Source organism: Miscanthus floridulus, chromosome 10 (assembly GCF_019320115.1).
Source record: "Miscanthus floridulus cultivar M001 chromosome 10, ASM1932011v1, whole genome shotgun sequence".
In the NCBI taxonomy this organism is placed as follows: domain Eukaryota; kingdom Viridiplantae; phylum Streptophyta; class Magnoliopsida; order Poales; family Poaceae; genus Miscanthus; species Miscanthus floridulus.
Window position 1 is genome coordinate 137,449,352 of NC_089589.1, and position 24,051 is coordinate 137,473,402.

General features: G+C 46.9%; 1 long non-coding RNA gene across 1 annotated transcript; it reads left to right on the plus strand.

Annotated features, from left to right (window-relative positions):
- Positions 1 to 1,769: 1,769 nt before the first annotated feature.
- LOC136487756 (uncharacterized) lies at positions 1,770 to 6,516 on the plus strand. Its single transcript, XR_010767345.1, has 3 exons — positions 1,770 to 1,908; positions 2,105 to 2,239; positions 6,388 to 6,516. It is a non-coding gene; the product is annotated as an uncharacterized lncRNA (long non-coding RNA).
- Positions 6,517 to 24,051: the final 17,535 nt, after the last annotated feature.

The following is a 24,051-nucleotide window of genomic DNA, read 5'->3' on the forward strand; positions in this document are numbered from 1 at the left end:
TCATCCAAGCCGAACAGAGAGTTCTATTATGCATAGATGGATGTATATTTTGGAGAATGTCAACAAGTTTTGTGCCTTCTATGACGCGATTGACCGTAGAAATCAAAGTGGTATGACCATTCAAGACATGATTAGTGTTATGCATTTTTTTTGTTTACCTATTTCATTCATCTTTCAACACATACACGTTCATATTTAATAAACATCAGCTATTATTTTTGTGCAGGTTTCTGAAGCATCAGCTATGTTCAAAGGATTGGACCAAGACAACAAGTCATTCACTCTAATGTATTGTTGGAACAAGTTGAAGGCGAAGATGAAAGAAATGGCAGAGCAGAAGCGAGGCGCTAATAACAAGAAACAGAAGGTACACCTGGTCACCTCACTACTGGAAACGCGTGCTTTGCCGAGGGCCCGAGGCTTTACCGAGGGCCAAATCTCGGGCACTCGGCAAAGACACTCTTTGCCGAGGGCCAGCCACATGAGCCCTCAGCAAAGAACGGCCCTCGGCAAAGAGGCCTTTGCCGAGGGTACGGCCCTCGGCAAAGACAGGCCCACGGCAAATCAAATCTTTGCCGAGGGCCGCGGCCCTCGGCAAAGATGCCCTCGGCAAATTAGGCCCGTTGGGTCACGGCGGCCATTTCCCGTCAAGCTTTGCCGAGGGCCACCCGTTAGGCCCTCGGCAAAGGTTTTTTTTTTCTGTGAAACCAGGTTATTCGGCAAAAATTTTTTAAGTCTTTGCCGAGGGCCCTAGACCAGGCCATCGGCAAAGATTTTTTTAAAACCAGTTTTTCGGCCAATTTTTTTTTTATAAATCGCCTTTGCCGAGGGCCCGAGGCTAGGCCCTCGGCAAAGAAGCCCTTTGCCGAGGGCCAGGATAGGCCCTCGGCAAAGATTTTTTATTTTTTTTAAATTCTTTGCCGAGGGCCACGGGCCAGGCCCTCGGCAATTTTTTTTTGTTTTTTTAGCCCAGTTTTTTTGTGGTGCTACAATACATTGTTTTGAACTCAATTTTAAAATTTAGGCCAATTTTGATTTTGTTTTGTATATTTCCTTAATTTATTTTGATTCTTTGATTTTTTTCGAATATGTCAAATTTGAACTGCAGGTGCATGGAATATTGCAATGTAGTATTTCGAAAAATGTTATTCATGTTAATTGGTGCATGTTGAGTCCCTATCCACGAACTCGCATCAAATTTTCACGCATCTTGTTCGCGTAACATGACGACCGACTTGCCGGAAAAGTGTTTTAAAATTATATAAAATCCATACGAAGTCCGAAAATCACGAAACTTGGCGAGATGTCATGTTATCACATGTGTAGGCTGTGGTAAAAAATTGAGAAGGCTTCGAGCGAGTTGCGACGTCGGATGCCTGAAACCACACTTCAGGCATCCGACGTCGCAACTCGGCCGCCCAGCTCGCCCCGGCGCCCCACCCGCGCGCCCCACCACCCCGCGCTCGGCCGCCCAGCTCGCCCCGGCGCCCCACCAGCGCGTCCCGCCGCCCCACCACGCCTAGTGGCGGCCGAGGTCGCGCCCTGCCTCCGTTCCCCATCTCCGTCGAGCAAGGGGAAGTCGACCGCCCCGGCCGGCCCTCCGGCGGCTCCCCCTCGCCGGCCTTCCCGCCCCGCCCCCAGCCCCCAGGCCGCCCCCATCGCCGGCTGCTGTTGGAGAGGAGGAGGCAGAGGGTGAAGTTGGAGGAAGAAGAGAAGGAGAAGAGGAGAAGGAGGAAGGGGAAGAAAAGGAGAAGAAGAGGAGAAGGAGGAAGGGGAAGAGAATGAGAAGAAGGGGAAAAGGAGAGAAGAAAGGGAAGAGGGGGAGAGGAGTACTCCAACGCCGCTCGACCTCGCCGGAGAAGAAAGTGACCCCCCGCACCGCGACGCTCGACTCCACCACAACCCTAGGTAAAACTCTCGTTGTCGGCCTTCGTGCCATATGTGGTTGTGTGGGCCTTCGTGCCGTAAGTTGATATGAGGGCCTTCGTGCCATTGTGAATGTCGGCCATCATGTCATTTTTTTGCAGGTTTTGGAAACCTCCCCGTGCAGGGGAGGTGCTGCCAAAATTTTGAACAAAAAATAACCTATTGTCTTTTTATGCAGGAGAAGAGTACGTCGGAGGGGACCTGGAGGACCCCGATCGTCTTCGTTGACGTCGCGGTTCTGCCTGCACTGCGTCTCCTCGCCACTGCGTCGATTCGCCACTGCCTCGCTAGCCTTACTTCACCGACACCCTAGGTATAAATAACCTCTTTTTGCGCATGTCTGTCATAGCCCGCGCGTAACCCAGTTAGGCGTCTCCCGTCCGAAAGAGATACGGTCGTAGGTATGTGGATCTTTGCGTATCTGCGACCGTATCTGTTTTGGATTGTCCACGTTTTTTGGATAGCCCGTGGATGCGTAGATGGGTTAGTTTCCATGGTCCGCTCCGGTCCGAGAAGGAGTTTCGGCAACACCTCCCTGTTGTTCTCCGGATACACACTCTCCCTTGCAGGACGTGTATCGGGAGAACAGCGGGGAGGTGCTGTCGAAATTCTGTCTCGGAGAGGAGCGGAGCATGGAAACTGACCTCATCTACGCATCCACGGGTGGGATTAGGACCTATCCTCACCTATTAGACAGTAGGAACACCGCGTAGATGCAATTGATGGTCACAATACTCTATGCTGTAAATGTTAAAGGATGGAGGACCATCAGTGGATGTACACGGGCTGGAGAAGCGGGAGTGACTACGACTATGAATGGGTGAAGGGGACAGATGGTTTCTTGAAACATGCATTTGGCCCAGGAGCAGGAGGACATTCTCTAGTTTGGTGTCCCTGCAGCAAATGTGACAACAGGAGAAAAGTAGACGAGAAGACCATGGGTAGACATCTTGTGTTCAATGGTTATACGCCTGGCTACCAGCAGTGGATCTACTATGGTGAAGCAGATCGTATAAGAGCGGAGGTGGTGAGAGCATGCCTCGAGGCTTTTGATGATGATGCCGGGGTAGCAGACATGCTAGATGACGCCCACCAAGCTCACTTCGCTGAACGACGTGAGAAGGAGGAGATGGAGGAATCCACAAAGGACTTCTACAAAATGTTGGACTCGGCACAGAAACCCCTTCACGAGCATACAATGATTTCTCAGCTAGATGCGATTGGACACGTAATGGGGTTGAAGGCCGAGTTAAACCTGAGTCGAGAAGGCTTCGATAAGATGTTGGCCGTGTTTGGCACCATGCTACCAGAGAAGCACACTTTGCCGACGAACTTGTACGAGGCGGAGAAACTCCTTCGTATGCTTAAGATGCCGTATGACAAGATACATGTTTGTCCGAAGGGGTGCGTCCTATTTAGGAAAGAACACAAGGATGCAAATTACTGTCCGAAGTGTAAATCCTCCAGGTACCTGGAGGTAGACTCTGGTGATGGTTAGAAGAAGTAGCTTCCGATCCTCGCGAGAGTGCTACGTCACCTTCCTTTCCTACCAAGGATCCAACGGCTATTCATGACTGAGGAATCCGCGAAACAGATGACATGGCACAAAGATGGCAAACGGTACAATCCTAGGAAGATGGTCCATCCGTCTGATGCTGAAGCATGGACGTATTTCAATGACAAACATCGTGACAAAGCAGCTGAGGCTCGTAATGTACGTGTCGCGCTGGCAACAAATGGGTTCAATCCTTATGGAATGATGGCTGCCCCATACACATGCTGGCCCATTTTTGTTATCCCCCTCAATCTCCCTCCCGGCATCTCCTTTCAACGGCATAACGTATTCTTGTCGTTGATAATTCCTGGACACCCGGGGAGTAATATGGGTGTGTTCATGGAGCCTGTGATTGATGAATTGATCCACGCTTGGGAGAAGGGGGTATGGACATATGATCGAGCTACAAAGACAAGCTTCAAAATGCACGTTTGGTACCACTACTCCCTGCATGACTTCCTGGCGTATGGGTTATTCGCCGCCTGGTGTGTTCACAGGAAGTTCCCATGCCCAGTATGCAAGGAAGCTGTGAGGTTCATTTGGTTCAAGAAGGGTGGCAAGTATTCGTCGTTCGACCAGCATCGTTAGTTCCTCCCTCTAAACCATGAATTTAGAGAAGACATCAAGAGCTTTACGAAAGGTGTCAAAGTGACAGACCCTAAACCGCACTTGAGGACTGGTGCCGAGGTTCGTGTTCAGATAGATGCTCTCGTGCCCAATGAAGAAGGTGGTTTTGTGGGATATGGTGAGGAACATATGTGGACTCATAAATCCGGCTTGACGAGGCTCCCCTATTTCAATGACCTTCTTCTGCCACATAACATTGATGTAATGCACACTGAAAAGAATATCGCCGAGGCACTTTGGGGAACTCTCATGGACACTGACAAGTCTAAGGACAACGTTAAGGCTAGAGTGGACCTAGCGACGTTGTGCGATAGACCGAATCAAGCGATGCAGCCTCCTAGTGGCTGAAACAAGAACTGGAAAAGGCCTAAGGTCAATTTCATCTTGCAAATCGATCAAAGGAGGGAGGTACTAAAATGGATGCAGATGTTAATGTTTCCAGATGGATATGCAGCGAATCTTAGCAGGGGAGTGAACTTAGGCACTCTGCGAGTCAACGGGATGAAGAGTCATGACTACCACATATGGATTGAGTGGCTTCTTCCGACGATGGTCCGAGGCTATGTCCCTGAGCATGTCTGGCAAGTGCTGGCAGAGTTGAGCTTTTTCTTCCGCCAGCTTTGTGCCAAGGAGATATCTCGGACCGTCGCTCAGGACTTGGAAAAAGCGGCACCTGTGTTGCTCTGTAAGCTAGAGAAGATCTTTCCACCCGGCTTCTTCTTGCCGATGCAATATCTGATTGTGCACCTCCCGTGCGAGGCACGTTTGGGGGGCCCGTGCAGGCCCGTTGGTGCTATCCAATCGAGAGATGTCTAAAGACTCTTCGCAAAAAATGTACAAATAAAGCCAGAATTGAGGCTTCCATTGCAGAGGCATGCCTTCGGGAGGAGGTGGCAAACTTCACAAAGCTATACTACAAGCCGAACCTTCCTATCAATCATAATCCACCCTCTCGTTACAATACTAGCGAAAATGAATCGACCCTGAGCCTTTTCAAAGGCCAACTCGGCAGCGCAAGTGGATCAACCCCAAAGCTATTAGGAAATGAAGAGTGGCGCAGTATCATGCTATATGTGTTGAATAACCTTACCGAGGTGCATCCGTTCATCAAGTTCTCAACGAACTTATTTCAATATGCCGTCACTATTCTGCATCCAACCCCATTGATTCTCGTTCGGACAAAGAATTTGTTCGTGAATTCTGGCATCAATCAAGGGATCCTACCTCGCATGAACAAGACACCCTTGTTTCATGGGGTGCGGGAGCGGGGAGGCCTGATTTCATTTCTTGGTTCAAACAAAAGGTAATGTCCAATTTAGCTCGTACGTTCGATCGTCCAAGGTGATCGTACGTTTGATTAATATAACGATCTATCATGATTCACCTTGCAGGCCCAGACCAATTCGTCCATGAGCGACGAGTTGAAACAGGTTGCAAACGGCTGTGATGTTAGGGTGAAGTCATTTACCGGCTATGACGTGAACGGATATCGCTTCCACACAACAAGTTACGAGCAGATTCGGCCCAAATGAAAAACCACAAATAGCGGAGTTTGTACGCCCGACACTGATGGCCTCGACTATCATGGTAGAGTTGAGGAAATCTATAAACTCTCATTTCATGGAGACGAACCTCTTAAACTTGTCATGTTCAAATGCCACTGGTTTAATCCTCGATCAACGAGACAAACCGCTCATCTTGGGCTAGTGGAGATTCGAGAAGATTCCATCTATCCTAGAAAAGATGTCTACATTGTGGCTCAACAGGCCATGCAGGTGTATTATACTCGATACGCCAACCAAGATAAAGAGGATCTTAAGGGTTGGGCTATTGTGCACCAGGTATCTCCACATGGTAAACTACCTGCCCCAAATGATGATGATTACAACTTCAACACAAACACATATGATGGTCAGTTCTATCAAGAAGATGGGCTACCAGGCACGTTTGAGATAGTCTTACCCGAAGCAATCGAAATGGAAGTAGACAACGAAACGGTTGATGATGAGGTCGATGGAGATGTGGTGGTAAATGCCAAGGACATAGCAATGCTTGAGCGATTACTTCTAGGCAATGACGACGATGACAACATAGAACCTTCGGATAGTGTTGCCCATTTGGACAATTTTGACAGTGATGATGAGACCTATGATCCCAATCATGAAGATTATTCCTAATACATGTAATACTATGGTTTTTAATTTCTGTTTTGTTTATATATTTTGAATCTATTTCTAATATATGTACTAATTAGTCTTGTTCATTCTTTGTGATTGTAGGTGATTGGACAAAGATGGCGAGCAGACGTCCACGCCGTGACACGCCCTCGGTTTACGGGAGAGACCGCCCTCTCCTTCGAGGTGAGGGGTCGTCGTCCGGGGTAGCGTCCACAGGAGGTGACGAGAGGAGGACCAGGGGCAGCCGCCGCAGGAGGCAGCGGTCTCCTCCCTCGACACGTGACGAGGTGCTAGAGGAGGAGCACATGATGGCCATGGCCTCATCCTCGTCGGAGGACGAGAGGGGTCAGCAGTCGGGCGAGGGAGACGAGGCGCTCGAGGGCGAGGGAGGCGGGGCGCTCGAGGGCGAGGGAGAGGGTACCGCAACCTGGACTCTCTACGAGTGAGGTCCCGCGAGCCTCCCTCCGGTTCTGCTTCCTCACAACCGCTCAATGATTCGGCCTATGGCAAAGAGGTAAGTAACTATGGATGTTATCACAACTACTTCATAAGATATGTTGGAAATCTTAAGAGAAACTGATAAATTTTCTTAATCACTTGTGCAGGGCCTGGTTGGTTTTGTCGGGTACTCCAGCACGCACCCCCGCGAGCATCCTTAGTGTTTTGTGCAGGAAATGGTACCCCGGCATTGTGCAACTGTCTGAAGAGCCGGTGGTGCGGGAGCTGGCCTCCAACTGGGACAGGTACGCGCTGGTCACGGATGATAATTATCGCAACAAGCAGGAGCGAGTATTGGCGGAGTTTTGGGTAAGTCTCCCTCGCACAACATTGCTTAATACATCGCATTCATTGGTTAAATCTTTTATCAAAATAATGAATGGATACATCGGTTTTGTATGCAGAAATATTTCAAGGCCGAAGAAGGACTTGAGGCCTAGGCAGATCGGGCGGCTGCCGCAGCTTGTAGGAAGTACGTCACCGAGATGCACCACCATGGGCGCGTCCAAGCCCACATAGACTACTACAGGTCGGTACTTAGGCAGTCCCTCCCCAAGCCTCAAGCAAGACGGATTACGCTAACCCAGGACCAGTACCTTGAGGTAGGCGAATAACATTCATAATGATTCATTTTGATATTAAGTACGTTCAATTTCATCTTCTTATATGTCAAATACTCGATGACTTGTAGGTGATTCCCTGGTGGTGCCGATCGTATCCCGAGTGCTGGGCCATGATCGTGGACAAGTGGTTATCACAGGACTTTGTTGACATGCACGAGAGGCAGCAGGAACAGCGTCTGATGAGGCAAGGTCCAACTCACCATCAAGGCAGCCGTAGCCTCCCCGGATACAAACAAGCATACATAAGTGATTTCTTTCATTTATTTTGACGCTCAATTCTGATTGATTTCTCACCATCTTCCCGTCTTTCTCGCAGGAGGCTGCGCACCCGGGCGAGGAGGTCTCGGAGTTCTCTGCATGGGCTATGTCCCACATGGGCAGGGCGTCGTCCTCTGTCTCCTTCGACCCGGCTGCCCCGCCCTAGGTGTACTCTGACCTGAACGTGTACACTAAAGTCCAAGAGTACACGTCAACGGTAAGGGAGATCTATGGGGAAGATTACAATGTGCGCACTGAGCCCATTGATGTAGAGGCGATCATGAGGCTCGGAGGAGGCAAGAAGCATGGGCGGCTGTGGATTGCAGACGGCTCCATCGACTCCACCACTGTTCCCTCCCTCGACGCTATCCGAGCATGGAGCACGAGCTCCAGCCAGCCCATACGTCCACGGCCTTCTCCAGCACTGCAGCAGGTCCAAGCACTCCAGGTAATTCCTGTTTTACTCATCGTACGTAGATATTTACACACCTAAATTAGATTTGCATTACTGATACATTGGAGTGAAATATTGCAAGCCGAGCTGCAAGAAACAAAAAGGCAAAGTCAAGAGCAGAACGCGGAGCTGACCGCACAGCTGCAGGCCCAGAAGGTCGCGTTCGAGGCCGCACAGAAGCAGATGGCGGAGATGATGGTGATCATGCAAAGTCTTGGGCAAGCATCGGGTGTACCTGTGTAGTTTTCAGCTCCTCCACCTCCTACTCCTACAGCTACTCCTGTAAGTATGAAAGTTCACTTTTCGCTTGTGCTTTGCATGTATGTCGGCCTTCGTGCCGTTGTGGATGTCGGCGTTCGTGCCATTGTGGATGTCGACGTTCGTGTCGTCGTTTCTTGCAGGTTTTGGAAACCTCCCCGTGCAGGGGAGGTGCTGCCGAAATTTTCAATTGAGTCTAATCTTTTTGTATTCCTACAATACTAGATGCAATCTCTAAGTTCCAAAACTGTTTTCCCGGATTACTCACACATGCAATCTCTGCTCCTTTGTGCAGCTTCCGTCCGCGGGTTCCAATCAACCCGCTAGTGCGTCACCGGGTGATCCTGCTTTTCCTTCACCATCGTCTCATAGGCTAGCTTGATGAGGACTCGTGCTAGGTGATGTGGTTGGACTTTAGTGTGATTTGTGATTTATGGTTGTGACTTGTGCTTGGATTTCATTAACTTGTCGTAATAAACAAGTGAATGATGATGAACATGTGACTTATCGTTGTAATATATTGTGATTTGTGGTTCACAATTATGGTTGTGATATATTGTGACAAAATGGGTTCTGTGTGATATATATATATGAAATGCTTGTGTCGATGGAATGCAAAAAACAAAAAAAAAATTAAATTTTTGCCTCTTTGCCGAGGGCAATGACCAAGGCCCTCGGCAAAGAAGGGTCCTTTGCCGAGGGCCCAAGCAATAGCCCTCGGCAAAGATTTTTTTGGAAAAAAATCCTGACAATTTCTTTGCCGAGGGCCAGGGAGCAGGCCCTCGGCAAAGGGTTAAAAAAATTCAAAAAAACCATTTCTTTGCCGAGGGCCGTCCCACGGCAAAGAATTTTTAAAAAATCCTAAAAATTTCTTTGCCGAGGGCCAGGGAGGAGGCCCTCGGTAAAGGTTTTTTAAAAAAAATAAAAAAATTTATTTGCCGAGGGTCGGCCCTCGGCAAACAAATTCAAAAAAAAATCATTTCTTTGCCGAGGGTCAGCCCTCGGCAAAGAAACCGCCAACGGCGTCGGCGCCTGACGGCTTCTTTTCTTTGCCGAGGGCCGTCCTGGCCCTCGGCAAAGGCTTTGCCGAGTGCCCGATAAAGGGCCCTCGGCAAAGACCCCTTCGCCGTCTAAAAATTCCCCGAGGGGTCTTTGCCGAGGGCAGCCCTCGGCAAAGCCTTTGCCGAGGGTTTCTGGGCCTTTGCCGAGGGCTAGAGGCCCTCGGCAAAGCATGCGCCTCCAGTAGTGCCTGCCTATACTGGGCAGATGGTGATTGCCAGCAGATGTTCTAAAAAAGTGTACTACCTGACAATGTACTGATAAGTTCCAAAAAATGTTCATACAGTAACTGATAAAGTGTTCATGACAATGTACTTAATACACATTGGAGATAAAACAATGTACTGATTACATATTGATCATAACAAATAAATAAACTGCCTATGGACCTAATATTTATCAGGAAAATGCTGCCATAGGTACTCAATTAGGTCTTCTTATAACTGGTGATGGGTTTATTTGTCTCTGATCCTTTTATGTGCATCAATAAATTCATCTATGGTACGATTACTCTCATGGGAAGGTTCCACATTTTGGCCTGCATAGTTGAACTGCTCAGTAGGGTCAACAACTCCCTCATCCTTGACAATCATATAGTGCATAATGACACAAGCTTTCATGATATTTCCAAGTGTCTCTGTATCCTATAAACGAGCTGCTACTCGAACAATGGCGAACCTAGATTGCAGAACCCCAAAAGCTCTTTCGACATCCTTCCTTGCTGTTTTCTGTGCTTTGGCAAAATATTTCCTCTTGTTCCCCATAGACTAAGAGATGGACTTGACCAAAGTAGCCCATGATGGGTATATACCATCATCTAGATAAATAACCCATTGTATAATCATGACCATTTATGCTATGGTTCACCTCAGGAGCTTTATCCTCCGCTAGCTTCCAAATAAAGGAGATCGATTAAGCACATTGATATCATTATGAGACCCAGGCATTCCAAAAAAGACATGCCATATCCAAAGATTGTTCAAAGCAACAACCTCTAAAATAATAGTGGGCTCATCCATATGACCCTTGTACTGACCTTGCAATGATAATGGACAATTCTTCCAAGCCCAATGCATACAATCGATGGACCCTAACATACCAGGAAAACCATTTTGCTCACCGAATGCCAGTAAGCGTGTTGTGTCAGCCTCATTTAGTGATCGCATGTATTCATCTTCAAATATATCAACAACTACAACAACAAACCTCTGTAGGCTCTCAATTGCGGTACTTTCTCTAATGCGAACATACTCATCCGTAGCATCAGCTGGAACTCCATATGTTAGCATACGAAATGCTGCAATGACCTTTTGGAAGCAACTTAATCCAAGCACATTGGATGCACTCCTTTTTTGCACAAAGTAGTCATCGTGCGATTCTACGACATTCATTATGCATAGGAAAAGATCCCTACTCATCCTGTACCTGAAATTGAAAAATAAAATAAATCATATAACAATTACCTATCAAACTATGTACATATCACAAGTGAATGGACACGAACCTCCGACGGAATAAATGTGGGTTGTATGTCGGATCATTAGCCAAGTAATCTTGAAACATCTTTTGGTGCCCGCCTTCTCTATCTTGATAAATAACTATATGGCCTGGGACAGAACCACCATGTCTTCCTTTTTCATTCGAATATGTTTTCACAATTCGAGCTGCTGACAAGATAAAATAGTCATCATCGTCTGATGATGAATCATCCAATTCGCTTTGTAGAAGTGGTTTCTCAACAGTCACGACGTGTAGCGTGCTTGCGAGGCAGCCTGTGGGCTATGACTGCTGCTGCAGGCTAGGAGGTGGGCGGAATTTTTTTATTTTTAATCCATTTTAAATAAATATTTAAATACTAATCCCAAAAATAAGTATTTGTAAAAGTGACCCTTTTGGTCGCGCCAGTGCGGCTGGCGCGATAGTACCACATTGTCGCGCCACATGCGCTGGCGTGACAAGCCCAGCCACGGTGGCACTCGGTGTTGACCATAGCTGGCATGGCAGTTCGTGGGCCCCGGTGTGTCGCGCCAGCGACTCTGGCACGACAGGCCTGCGCGCCATCCTGCCTGGCATGACAGACCAATATAAAGGCCACGGCCCACCACCTTTTTCCTCGTCCCTTCAGTCTGTGGTGAGTCTTAGCGAGCTCGACGCTGCAGTTTACCGTTCCGGTGGCTCTCTTCTCCTCCTCCCATCCTTTATTTGCCTTTGATCAATTTTGCATTTGCTTTTCAGATTTGAACGGTCGTGTGCATGAGTTATGACTCCCTCAGCTCTTTTGTTTTTTTGTGTTTAGTTGATGTTTATATACTGCTCTGGTTTAGACTGTTGTGTGTAATACCGGCTTTCGTTTGGTTGAATGAAAGTTGCTTTGGCTAATCATGTCTAATATATTATGGTTCATGTTGTACTTGTTGAACTTTTATGATTTTTTTGATTGGTTTTGGTTAGCAGTGCATTAGGGTTTTAGTTGGCAGTGCATTAGGGTTTAGATAGCAGTATGGGTTGCACTGTTCGAAGTGTGTTTTTTTGTTGTGGTGATTAGTTGTATAGATGAGTTGGACTATGTATGTATAGACATCATTTACATTCAATAAGTTTGTTTTAGGGTTTGGCTTCATGGGTTTACATGATTATTGGTTCATATCTTTGCTTTCTTCAACTACTTTGTAATAGGTTCAATGGCGATTCGAAATGACAACCAATTCATGCACCATCCGAAGGACCATGGTGCTATCGATCCTTTCTTACCAGCAGAGCCAACACCGTTGTGTTACTGTGGGTTACTGGCATTTGTGAAGCAGTCAAGGCATCCCGCGTCAGCTGGGCGTGCTTTCTACTATTGCCAACTTAAGCGACGTCCCCCGACACTTGATGCCTACCTAGAGGGATGCAACTTCTATTAGTGGATCGATGGCGATGAAATGTTCGATCCGTTGATTATGTTGTTTCCTTATGACCCCTGGAAGAGTGTTCCATATTCAGAATTTGTTCATTGGGTTTTGCCGCCACCGAACCCTGTGGAAATGGCAGAGGCGGAGAAGGTTGACGCTACTTTGTGCCATCTAGGCAATCCTCCTAGATGCCATTGTGGAGTGTTGGCGCGACTAACTACTGCCAGCCAACGTGGAGCATTCACTCCCTTCTATCGCCATGGATTGCCAGATTATGTGAGTTCTCATAAAAGCAATCTATCTCTAAGCTTGTATGCGTTTTGCACATACAATGTTGCACTTCGAACATGTGTTTTTTGTAGAGAGGGTTCCCATCTTGTGACTTTGAGGAGTACAACTATTGACCCAAATCGCACTGGCCTTCAGAGTATGAATTTGCGGAGTTTGAAGCGGGCATTATGCCTTGGCCATGCACAAAGATGTCGGACCGTAAGTGCAAGTGTGGCATCAAGGCTCGCAAAGGAGTTGATCCATCTAAGCTAGGATATAGATACTACTATGGCAATGCTTATGGAGGGCCATATGAGTTATGGGTAAGTTGACAGAACTGGTGATGTTACTACATGAACATAGGCCGCTGGTTTGTTTGCTCATTGCTTTGTGTTTGCTTTGGTGGGGAGGACATGCAATTGAGAGGACTTCACTGGTCGTGGAGAGTTAGTGGAGAGGCTGAAGATACATTCGCCACTCCAAAAAGAGAGCAAGCGTTGGATGCGGTAGGAGAAGCAGATGGAGGTGAGGATGAGGTACGAGGTAAAGATGCCATCATGGAAGACCCGTAATAGGATTTTAGAGGACTTTCCTCGAGTGACCGGTCGACAACTGAGTTTTTACAATAACGAGAACGAGTAGATGAGCTTCTGGCGACAAAACAAGGAGGCCTACGACTTTAAGGAGAGCGAGGATAAGAGGGAGATGGCCTATTTCCACAGGCATTTGTGTCGCTTATGTGAGTAATTGATTTAGAAATTTGTTTTGACTTGTGCATCTTCTTATAATTGTTGGCAATGAGACATTGTTTCCTTCTTGTAGTCCTCGATAATTTACCGAACGATGGCCATATCCCCGCACCCATGGAGGAGGAGGAGGAGGATGACGATGACGATGACGATGATGATGACGATGACGATGGCGATGACCATGACGATGGTGATGAGCATGAGTAGTGTCTCAATAGCTACAAGGTGCAGTACATAATTTGCAGATGCCATTAGGTTTGGCATTTCGTAGGTCTTGTATATGGTAGATGGAAGACAAGTATGATAGCGCTACTTCTTTTGTGGCAAGGCAGCAAGATCTGTACATATTTTGCAAATGGCCATGGGTTGCCATTTGGTAGTACTTGTTTATGTTACATGGAAGACTCTTAGTACTAGTGGTTGTATATGCTAGATGGAACACTTATGTAAGTGATGATGATGATGATGACCTTGAGTTGTATGAAAAATGCTTCAAACTCCTTATCGTGTGTAATGCTTCGAACTCGTTATGGTCTGACTCCTTATGGTTTGTAATGCTATGTGAACAATGTTTAACTTTGCATTCGTGTGTATATGAAGTACTTTGTAAGTGAGCATTTTTCCCACATGAAGCTACCATTCTAAGCTTGTTATAATGAAGATCAGCACACCTGATCATTATTGTTCCAACATATGCTATGACCATTTTATTAAATATAGTCCCTTTGTTTCATAACTTGAGGTACAAATGTTCATTATAACAATGAGTTTACAAGCACCGCAAAGATTTTAAAAGGAGAGAGTGTGGCTTGTGTGCAGGCTGGGGAGGTTGGCTTTTCTAGGACTGTCGCTCCACCTAGGGTGGCGTGACAAGCCAGTCGCGCCAGAGTCGCTGGCGTGACGAGGAGTGGGTGACCAGGCCAAACCTTTCTGGTTTCTTTGGCTCACTAGCACGACACTGCCGTGCCAACATGGCTGGCATGACACAGCCACGCCAGCCTACCTGGCGCGACACTGTCGCGCCAACAAGCACTCTAGACCAGAATGGTTTGGCCTGGCCACTGGTCTCTTGTCGCGCCACCAGGGCTGGCGCGACAGGCTTGTTGCATCACCGACTCGGGCGCGACAGTCATGTGCACAGTGTGCGTTTAGACTGTGGCGCCATTGGCACTGGCGCGACAGACCTGTGTGTAATGAATTTTTGCCATCCTCCCACAATCAGTTGCACATTTCAAACATGAAACAAATATCATACACATACTTCACATAGTCCACATTTTCCATAGTTCACATCCACATGACCAACATAACATACTCCACAGTTCATACATGACCAACATACTTCGTATACTCCACATAGTTCAGACGTCTAGCATTTAGAACATAGTGCACCGAAGAACCAAGTAGTCATACCATCGTCCAGAAAAGAGGCACATAGTTCACAAAGCATGCACGTAGTTGATAGATGGGATTAGGGGTTAGGCGTGAAGGGCTGTCAAGGACGACATCGGCGGCCTAGATTTGTCGCAAGGAGATTAGGACTGCCAACGTTCGAGTGGTCATGGGCATGTGGTCGCACGTTTCTTCATTCACCTCGTCGCGGCGTTGGGACGAACTCTACATAAACCATATACAACGTGAATGAAGTAACATGACGAAATACTAAAGTGCCTGTCATATTCACAAAATATCAATGATGTTGGCCATCCATGTCAAATATAGCCTCATGTACTACTTGGTAATGAAACACACACCCGAGTTTGTGTACCCTGAGGAGCATCAGCAAATTGGGAACCTGTCAGCTCGTCTTGGTCATACGTTGGATCATAGATGTCATCATCATCTCCAACATCATTGTCTTCGTCATCCCTACATCTTGTATGGGAGCTCTTCGGTCTCTCAATCGCTGCCCTTTGGCTTGTATGGGTTTGTCGTCATTGGGATGCGGGAGGTGGCACTTGTACATCTTTGACTCTCTTGCAACTCAACTTGCGAGCCATGTGTCGACAGGATGTCAACACTTTCTGCAAACATGTTCATGTCAAATGAGAAGTGGTTACATATTGTTCCGGGTATAGTTGAAATACATAGGCATAGGGATATTACGTTGGCAAATTCTTCGAGGTATGAATTCTCAACCCCTGCTGCACGTCCAAGGTAAACTCCGGCCTCATTGGAAAGGTGAGCTAGCTGAGTTGCTTAGAGTAGATGCATTTTCATCATTACGACGTACTTTTCAAGTTAAGCTGCATAAAGGCATAGTTGAATTCAAACGCTTACCATGTAGTTCTCAAGTGATGCTCTCTGCGGCTGCACACTTGTCCTTGTCATCACATCATACGGGTCCTCGTCGTCACTCCCATGTTCATCAATTGGAATGCTCGAGACCGGTGGATGCATAGTGATTCTTGACGGCCTGTGAAGCCACGCTAGGTACTCACAGTAATCTCTGCTCACACAATGAGCACCATTAGTCAGTTCCACCCCCTCTCTAGCTTCCCACTCTTGCACGTACTTTTGATGCTTCACAAGCCAGTTGTTGCCGCCGAACCTTTTCCTCCTCAAAATCCTACAAGGACGACACATGTTACATTTTGAGGCCTTGTACGATGCATGCAATGGTGAGTCATAATACATGCAAAGTCTAGCTTACTCATGCAACTGACGGGTTGTCAACTCGTGCTGTATAGGGAAATTTTGATTCCTACCAAACTGCTTCATCACTCTTTGGGGCAAGTGGTGCTCGACCACATAGTAGAAGATCATCTCTACATTCGATCGCCACTGCACCTTCTTAGCCTCAACATATGGGGCTATGTTCAACTCCCATACATCTCGCCTGTCATATGGATCCCATTGAACCTGTAACATGTGTTATTAGTACATGGCCTTGTTGTTACTTTATGAAGAAAAAGAATGGAAGCCTCGGTGGTACAACGAACCTGATTCAGAGTTGAAACATCCAAATCATTGGAGTATTGAACGTAGCGCCATTGCAGCTGACCCCGAACAGACTTAATTCCCATCCAAAGGTAGCATACAGGGGGACGATAGTCACCATGTGTCCAAGCCTGAAAAACAAATCAATTCTAAGCATTTCACATAGTGCATGCAGTAAATGAAACACATATAGCAATTAAATGCAAGGTACTTATGGCAACTCTGCCTCTATGCACCCGTCCGATAGGAATGCACTCCCAAATCAAAATCTCAAGCAAGTATGTGCAACCACCTATGTTGGAATTGGGGTTGGCCCTCCTACATCCCTCACATAGCTGTCGATACAACCAAGCAAGAGTGGCAGACCCCCAACTATATTGGGCGATATTCTCCCATGGCTCACATAGCTGTGGTAGGACCATCCATGAGACGGTGTTCCCAGAAGTGTCTAGAAACAGGAACTGTGCCATAGCCAGACACGAGCATTCATCTCAACGACATCGTCCGATGCATGGGGAGGGCACATGTTGAAGCGTTGCTGTAACCAAGTTGAGCTCACAACCGAAGTCTTCTTCTCCTTCTTCCCTTCTTCAGGGTCGGGTGGCTGGTGGCCGGTAAAGTGCTCTACCATATCCTTCTAGTTGAGTGGCTCTACCATGCCTGTCACTGCCGGACCATCCAAGCGAATGCCCAAAATGTAGCCAATGTCTTGCATGAGCACAGACATCTCTCTAAAGGGTAGGTGGAAGCTATGGGTCTCCGGGTGCCACCTGTCGATGAAGGCGGTGAGGAGGGGACCATACATGTCTGGGAGGCCAGCATTGATAGCTCTAGCCAAGCCTAGAAACCGGCTCCTGCTCTTGAGAGGTACAGGGCATAGCACTCATCCCACTCGAGCGGTCGGTGAGTTCGAGGACGCAGCGGGACCAAGGCCTACAAAAAAACGATGTTAGAATCGATAGCGGGGTTAAGACATTATACATGAAATGAAATATTGTGTGCAAATCACTTACATCACCATTGTCGACCATCAAGTGCGCTCGGTGGTCCTTGTCGTACTAGGTCTCAAGAAGGGGGAACTGTGGGTGTGCCATGTTGCAATTGTGAAAACGATGAGACAACATCAGAATATGGAAAAAGTAAATAAAACATGGCACACGGTACAAAAACAACGAACAAATGCATGAAACATATAAGCAACAACTATTTTAATCTATGTATGTACCTTTGTAACCTTCGAACCACTATGACTCCCGTTTCGTGTTTCTAATTTCTTTGACTTGTTACGCTTCTTATGTCTAGCAGCGGTATGACCGATTTTGTGGCATTTCGAGCAACGGACCTGTCCCAGTGCATCATCAAAGTTGCCAAAACCATACATATCTTCACCATACCCGTTCGATGCAGCCATAACTCCTCGGAGCCACCTTTTCTTCCTTCTACCCTTCTTTGTCTTCAGAAGGTCCGGGTTGGGAACATAATCCAACCCGTAGTACTCGGGCCATTGTGTCGGATCTAGGTAAGGCTCGGAGCTCGACTCCCACACTTTGAGAGTGTTTGACATGAGGTAAAAAGGAGACAAGAACTTTTCACTTTCATGGTCTAGACCTCTACATCTGCAAGCTGTAATGACATGCGAGCAAGGCACATGGAGGAGTTGTGGAATGTTACAAGAGCATTCTGCTTTCTCAAGGTCCACCCTATAATTCCTACCACCGTACTTCTCGCCCGCCGGGTTCGTTCCTCCGGCTGACCTGATATTGTACACTAACCGAGATGGCCCGAAGGGCTCCCCTACTTGGTTGGAGGCTATTGTCTCTGAGAGATCCAAGTGCTTTCTACCCACTCTACCCAATTTCTCTTTGGACGCCTTTGCTATGTTCCATCAATTGACAAAGTATTCATTGCACTTTGTGAAGGAGTACTTCACAATACCTGATATGGGGACTGCATGGATACCCTTGAACACCTTGTTGAATGATTCTGAAGAATTGGTAGTCATCATGCCATACTGAAGACCTCTGACATCGAATGCAAGAGCCCACTTGTCCCTTTGAGGCATCTGATCCTCAAGCCAACTCTTTGCCCTAGCATTGAGGACCTTGTGTAACTTCGCAAGCGTCTCTTCGAACTTTTCCTTGGTTCGACACCCATAGTAACTTCAACTTCTACACTACCTCCTTTTTCTTCTGCCTCCTCCATATGTTGGCAGCAAAGTGCCTCATGCACCATCGATGCTCAAGAGGAGGGCGTCCATCTACATGTTGTTTCATAGCTGTTAGCAGACTGTGATGACGATCTGAGATCATGCATATGTTCTGAGATGAACAGAGCACATTCTGTCTAACAAGCTTCAAGAACCAACACCAGCTGTCGTCATTCTCACCCTCAGCCGAAGCGAATGCTAAAGGGACAAGCTGATTGACCAGGTCCACTCCAACGGCAATAATCAATACACCCCTGTACTTGCCAGTTAGGAATGTAGCATCAACAAGTACTAAGGGGACGACAATGCTTGAAGGCCTCCACGGACTGAGCAAAACACCAAAAAAGTCTCTGCAGAACATGCTTCGGAACGCCATCCACATCCATGACAATGCGACCCACAAAAGGATACCATGTAAGGCCTGGATTTTAGTGTTTCACGACACTTAGAATCCTAGGAACTTGGTTGCACGCCTTTTCCCAATCGCCCCATGCCAACTCTATAGCATGCTGCTTTGCCCGCCATGCCTTTGAGTACTTCACTCTATAACCAGTGAACCCAAATATGGTCTCGATCATGCTTGAAATAGATGTGTCACTATTGGCCCTAACCATGCCAACAAGTCGACAACCAAGGTAACGGGCTGTGTTTTGGGCGTGCACATCCTTCGGCTGCGAAGATCGACACGTGTGAGGTTGCCTCACATTGCGAATCTTCCACTTTTTATTTCTCTGCTTTCAAGCCCATACACCCCATTGAGATCCATTCTTGCAGAGGACCGTGTACCTCTTGTTCTTGTCGGAGTGGCTAACATAATATGGCCTATGAAACCGAACGGCATAATCCATCAGAAAATACTTGAGATGCTCCAACGTATCAAAAATCATTCCCTTCTTAATCTCCACCTCCTCACTATCTGGTACCTCATCGGGCAACAACGACAAACCGGTGTCACATATTGCCTGGTCAACCATACTAATGTCCATGAAATTTGGTACCCAGGGTACCTCCACATGGACAGCCTTCAATTGCCTCAATTCGATGTCATTGTACTCCATTCTGAATGACCCGTCAGCTAGGACTCCTATTGCATCCGGAAACCCTACCTCAACAATCAGTTTTGTCGTCCAACACATCATCCAAACTACTTGGCCCCGAAGTAAAGTTATTTTCATCCATGGAGGCAACATCAACTTCGTCGTCCTCCGATCCTTGGGATGTCATCCATATCATGTGTTCCATCTCCATTGCCATCGTCCTCATAAAACGTTTGTTCATTGAAATCATCATTCAAGGCACCGGGCTCACATGACCTATCAACTTCTCTAACGACAACTGCCTGCAACTCTTCGTCTTGTTTAAGGTTCTTTATGGGCTCCACATCCACATTATCCTCCACAGCCACCACAATTTGGCTACACCCCTTGTCCACAACAACTTCCAAGCACCTAACATTGCTACTCTTCACAACCTCTATGTAGTTCTTCCATTCATCCCCACATGACAAACACATCAACACATAATGTGCCCATTCCTTCCCACAATAAAATCTGCCTCTCAAACTTAGTGGCCAACCAAATTTATCCTGGCACTTGCTAACCAAAGCATCAAAGGTAGGAGGTCCACTAAAGAACTCAACATGTTCGTGCATGCTTTCGAACTCCCCGTTTCCTTTCACTTTGACACCATGAAACATTCGCACTAACCGATCCATCTACAAAATACGCACCAACACATGAACAACACATTAACAACGAATTTCGAAAATAAATCATATCCATTCACTAATACACTACCTTGGTCCATGTCAAGAAAGGCAACACACTAACCAATCCAAATCCCCCATGCATCAACTACCTAGGTCCATGCAACACGTAGTTTACATCGAATCCACGGGCAATGCTTATCGTAAACCTAATCAACGTAGCAAATTTGAACAATCAACACTACAAACATCCATAGTCTCCCAAAATTCCTAACCCTATGCAACCAAGAAATGAGGTAACAAATCAACAAATGGAGGACACGGAGTTTCACCTGCCAGTCTACTTCACTCCACAAGGCTCGGACGTCCAATGGCCGGTCGGCGGTGCAGCCACGGCCAGGCACCAAGGCCACGACAAGCCTCCTAGGCCGCGCCCTACTCCTCGATGGCCGCTGCAGGAACGGAGGGAGATGGACAGGGAGACAGAGAGGACGTGGGGCGGCGGCGTCCTGGGCGCGCTTGTGGGCTAGCGGCGGCGGAGGTGCCCTACTCCTCCATGGGCGCTGCTGGAACGGACGAAGATGGACTGGGAGACAGAGAGGACGCGGGGCGGCGGCATCCGTGTTCGCGAAGTGAGACCGAGAGAAAGAGAGAAAGAGAAGAAATGGGCCGGGCCGGCCAAAACCTAACTCGCCTTGTCGCGCCAGCCACCCTAGCGTGACAACTCTGTCGCGCTGGACTCGATGGCGCAACAGGGCGGTCCCCATAGTTCGCCACGCCAGCTCTGGTCAATGACGGACGCCACCGTGGCTCGCCTTGCCACGCCAGTGCATGTGGCGCGACAGAGTGGTACTGTCGCGCCACGCATGATGGCGTGACCAAAAGGGTCAGATTTGCAAATATTTATTTTTTGGGATTAGTATTAAAATATTATTTTAAAAAGGATTAAAAATAAAAAAAAAATCTGAGGGAGGCGTGGCCTGCTGGGAGGAGGCGGCGGCCGACTGGGAGGAGGCGGCAGGCGGTAGGGACCAGCTGCCGCCGAAGGGTTTCAGCGCAACATCGAGTGGAAAAAAAGAGGCCGCAAAAAAACATAGTGGGACGAAAATTTGATTTGTTGGAAGGGATTTATTGGAAACTCTTGGAAATGACCTTCTTTTTTCCTCCCAATATCTTTTTAGGAGTTGAAAAACATCTTGTTTTTTGGATGAAAAAAAATATGATACTCTTGGAGATGCTCTAATATTAGATATAAATATAGATAGAAACCAAAAAATGCTGAAGTAGTTCAGAAAAGTAAAGAGGAGCTCAGATCAGATAACTTTCAACATATAACTATATTCAATGTTTCGCGTCATGCAATGTAGAAGAGGAAAACAAAAAACTAGATATCTGACGGATGTGAATTCAATACATGACTTGATTCAAATTTGTTCGAAGGTTTATTTAAAACCCATGGAAATTTTTGGTGGGATGGGAACCTTGTATATTTAAGTCACAACGAATATTCCGTCTTTCTTGAAAAGATTAAGATGACCAACAGTATTGTACTCGATCATCGAAATTGCATGTTAACTGTTCAACACCCGAGGAGGCAAAGAGGCATCCTATAGCCTCGAGCCAGTCAAGAGCAGACAAGAGTCACATGGATGCACGCATCCACACCTCGAGTGCTGTGGCCGGGCAGCAGCAGAGACAAGAGGCACATGGATTTGGATGCTGCATGTATTTTCTATGGCACGAGCATGCCGAGTCGATTAATTAAAGAACTGGCCGGTCTCACCATTCAACATACACATCTGTAGTATCTCGACAGTTCCTCTCAACACGCGCGCACACACCATTCTAGTTCTACACACCGAGTGGGGGCGTCTCAGAGAGCTCTGCAGCCACCCATGGCGGAAGTCTTAGCTGGATTGCTCACTTCTGCCGTCTAGGGCATAGCGAAAGATACGCTGGCCTCCGCCATCGCAGAGAACGCCAACTTCCTGTGGAATTTCGACGACGACCTGGAGGACATGATGGCAGTGCTGGAGTCCATCTCAGCGGCGCTCCAGGACGCCGAGAGGCGGTCGGTCAAGGAGAAGCTGGTGCAGCTGTGGCTGAAGCGGCTGAAGAACGCAGCATTGGACATCTCCGACATGCTCGAGGACTACAACGACACTAGCGAGCAGTTATCTGCAAAGGTGCGTATGTAGTAGTTACTTGGATCCTCGATTAAAACTTGAGGGAAATATTATACTATGAACTTTACTTGTAATAACTCACCTAGATTTTGATTTCTTTTTTCTCTGCTATATTTAATTGTTTCACAAAGAAATGTACCTGCCATATATTTTGCGACAAGACATGCCTTTTCCCATTACTAGGTAGCTGTGGCTGAAGCGGCTGAAGAACGCAGCATTCACTGCGTCAGAATAGCACTTCACTGTCGGTTCAAAACACCCCATCACTGCTGGATTTTAAACCGGCACAACCATACCGGCAGTGATGAGGATCAGCTATCACTGTCGGTTCCTACAAACCGGCAGTGTTCTTCCACTTCACTAAAAAAACCGGCAGAGTTCCGTTCCACCAACACTGCCGGTTCATTAGACCACCCGGCAGAGTTCAGTTCTACCAAACACTGTCGGTTTGTGTTTTAACCGGCAGTGTTCTCATAACGAGTACTGCCGGTTTGTGACAAGAACCGGCAGAGTTCAGTTCCACCAAACACTGTCGGTTTGTGTTTTAACCGGCAGTGTTGTCATAACGAGCACTGCCGGTTTGTGACAAGAACCGGCAGTGATGGGATAAGCTAACGCTGCCGGTTTGTGGCTCAAGCCGGCAGTGCCATCTTGGCCAACACTATCGGTTTGTTTCTAACTGGCAGTGAATGTTACAAGAACACTGCCGGTTTGTTCCTAACCGGCAGTGATGGCCCATTCGCATTTTATTGTTTTATAATTTATTTTAATTTATATTTTTCGTGGAATCGGGTTTCGCTTTATATACGCTACATAGACGACAGGTCCATTGATATTAAACATTATAAATGTTACGGTTACAGTTCAAATGTTCTTATCAAGAACTCGATCCCTCAAAATAAAAAAGAAATTATTCGATAAGATGAAGCATGCTTCTCGGACTTCTTACAATAATCTAGCGAACCGCTCTGGGCCATACTGGTCCTTGAACTTCGCAAATTGTGCAATGGAAAATACTCCATCTTTTTCAATACCTCGGCTAAAATGAATTTTGTCAGCTCCAATTGCAGTGCGATGATCTCCATGTCTAACAGCCTTTCATGGTTATATTTCTTACGCTGTCGTTCAAAAAAGGTGATTTCCAAAGAGGAATCAGTAAATTATTTTGTTGAATTATTAACAGACATAAATGAAATGGGGATTATACACACCAAATTATCTGCTTCTTCCGATTTCCCGCCGATGTAGCGAAGCATTGCCCACATTACATAAAACCCGCATTCATTGTTTTCCACCGGCTGTTTTAGGTACTTCCCCTCCATTTCGACAACCTTGAATAGGACCTGCGTACCACCGATATGTCTTCTTCAGACACTGTGCAACATTAAAAGGAGAAACATTAGAAAGCGGTATGTGTGACTAGAAAATAATATGTTATTAGGATCGCTTACTAATTCAGCACTGCCACCAGTGCATCCAGATGATGAAATGATTTTTTCTTCGAGTCCCACACCTCGATCAGATTTTTAGCAAGATTGACACAAATGAAGACGAAATGGTTGCTGCAATCACAGAATCCTAATTATCGAATAATCTTAACGAAAAAAGAAGCATAAAATTAAAAGCCAAGAACACATACTCGCAGTTGTAGGCTAGAAGTATGTGG